Here is a 2,416-nt window from a genome sequence, read left to right as displayed (position 1 = left end):
ATTCATACCCACAGTACTGTAATTCAAGTAAAGAAGAGAAAGGCATTTATGGCTTGTCCAATTTCACTTGATAAAACTTGAGTTGTTTAGGCTACCTATTTCTTATTTCATGTATTTTATGTTTTTGTAAGGTAATCACATTTTTTTGTTAAAAATTGTAACATATCAATTTGATTGCAACCCTACAAATTCTTATCTGCAATCATTTAGCCACTTCTCTGCTTAGCTGCCAATCTCTTGTCTTTCTTCAGCAATTGTAAGATACCCTTCCTTAGGGGAAGAGAGATCCTAGGCTTATTACCCTTACCAATAACAAAAATGTTGGAGACCCTAGTGGCAAAACTATTGCCATTGGCATCTTTTACCTGGACAACATCAAAAGAGCCAGGATGTTTGTGATCATGCCAATATGACCCAAATTAGCCCCCCTGGTCCCCATGCATAGGTTACCAGTATTAAACTTGATAAAATCAGTGATCTTGCCAGCTTTTAAATCAAACTGAACTGTATCATTTACTTTGATGAGAGGATCTGGATAACAGATAGTACAGGCATCATGGGTCACCAGATGGGGAATACCTTTTGTACCCACAAAAATTTTTCTAACTTGGCACAGTTTATATTTAACCTCCTCAGCTGTAATACTAGGAACAGCAAAGTGCCCCTTTGTGTCATAAACCAGACAGAAATGTTCACCTGTCTTCTCAATGCTAATGGCATCCATAAAGCCAGCAGGTTTCTAATATCAATGCGGACCTTGTCATCAATCCTGATGAATCACTGCATGCAGATCTTCTTGACTTCATCTCCAGTCAGGGCATACTTGAGTCTGTTTCTCAGGAAGATGATGAGCAGCAGACATTCCCTCAGCTTGTGGGGACCTGTGGATGGTCTTGGAGCAAAAACTCCTGTTAATTTATCCAGTATGCAATGCTTTGGAGCTGCTACATGCTTCAGAGGCTTCTTGGGACCACGAGGCATGGTTGCACTGCATCCGAGTTAAAATGGGAAATTTACTCAGCTGTAGAGTCAGAGGCTCCATCTACTTATAAGCTTTGTGCGTTTGGCCAAGTCACTTCACCTTTTTGGGGCTCAGCATCTTTACCTGTAAAACAAAGGTTTCACAGGTCCAGCAACACGACCAGTTGGTCTCAAGGCTGTGAGGCAAGAGCATCTTTCTTTTTCTTATTTGTATCCCCAGTGCTAAGCACAATTCCTGGTAAATAGTAAGAGATTAATAAATCTTAATTGAATTTAATTAAATTGAAAATGTCTTGTTTAGACAAAGCTTAAGTATCAGTCACCCAGGTGAATATAACAGACTTTATTACTTCTTCTTGTATGAATTCGTTTAATATTTCTTTTTTCTAATTTTTAATTTTTTTCAATTAGCAAAAGTCTGCCTTCTTTGTACTATCTGCTCTCAATTGAAAAAAGACAAAAACAAAATTTCTTTTATAAACATGTTCAGTCAAGTAAAACAAATCTCCACTTTGTCCATGTTAAAAAAAGGTTTACATTATTATATCATATTATATTATGTGTCTTCCATACCCCGAGACCTCCACCTCTCTATAACAAGGTGGATAGTATGTTTTTTCATCATTTATCCTCTGGAATTATGCTGATCAGTCTTTCAGAGTTGTTTGTTTTGACAATATTATTGACAATGTATGGGTTATTTTCTTGGCTCTGCTTATTTCACTCTATATCAGTTCATACAAGTCTTCCCAGGTTACTCAACTGTTCCCTTCATCATCTCTCACAGCATATTATTATTATTCCATCACATTTACATAGTATAACTTGTTCAGCTATTCCTCAATTAATAGGCACCCTCCTCTCCAGTTTCTAATTCTTTGTCACCATAAAAAGAACTTGAAATATTTGTGTATATCCTTATTTATAGTTTGTTTTGCTTATTACTAATTCCTCCCTTTATCTACTCCTCCTTCCCTTTCCCTATTGAATGAAATGTATTTCTGTATCCTGTGTAAGTGTATAAATGTATTCTTCCCTCCTTTGACTGGTTCAGATGAGAGGTCGAAGCATCAAATGCTCCTCCTCTCATCACATCTTCTCCCTTGTTTATATAGACTTCTACTTGCCAGACCTGATTATGTGAGATAATTTTCCCTAACTTTCCTCTCCCTTCCCCTATCTCCCAGTATATTCCTCTTCCCTTCCTTTTCCTTTCTTCTTTTAAGATCATTAAGTTTATATACTAGGTATATATACTAAGTATTAATATTATTTCATTTTCTATGGTGCCTTTAAATAAAATGTAGTTTCAATGTTTAGCTTTTTAAACTTGATTTTGACTATTGCTTTGAGTGAGATTATAATTATTATTCCTGATATTTAAAATTATCTTGAATTCTTACAGAATTTATTATAATAAATTCTGTCCTACTTT

General features: G+C 35.6%; 1 pseudogene; it reads right to left on the bottom strand.

Moving 5' to 3' along the window:
* Window positions 1-206: 206 nt before the first annotated feature.
* On the bottom strand, window positions 207-981 carry LOC140523565 (small ribosomal subunit protein eS4-like; annotated as a pseudogene).
* Window positions 982-2,416: the final 1,435 nt, after the last annotated feature.

The sequence above is a fragment of the Notamacropus eugenii genome, chromosome 2, assembly GCF_028372415.1.
Source record: "Notamacropus eugenii isolate mMacEug1 chromosome 2, mMacEug1.pri_v2, whole genome shotgun sequence".
Classification (NCBI taxonomy): Eukaryota; Metazoa; Chordata; class Mammalia; order Diprotodontia; family Macropodidae; genus Notamacropus; species Notamacropus eugenii.
The sequence above is the reverse complement of the archived record's forward strand: the minus strand, read 5'-3'. Positions and strand labels throughout refer to the sequence as shown.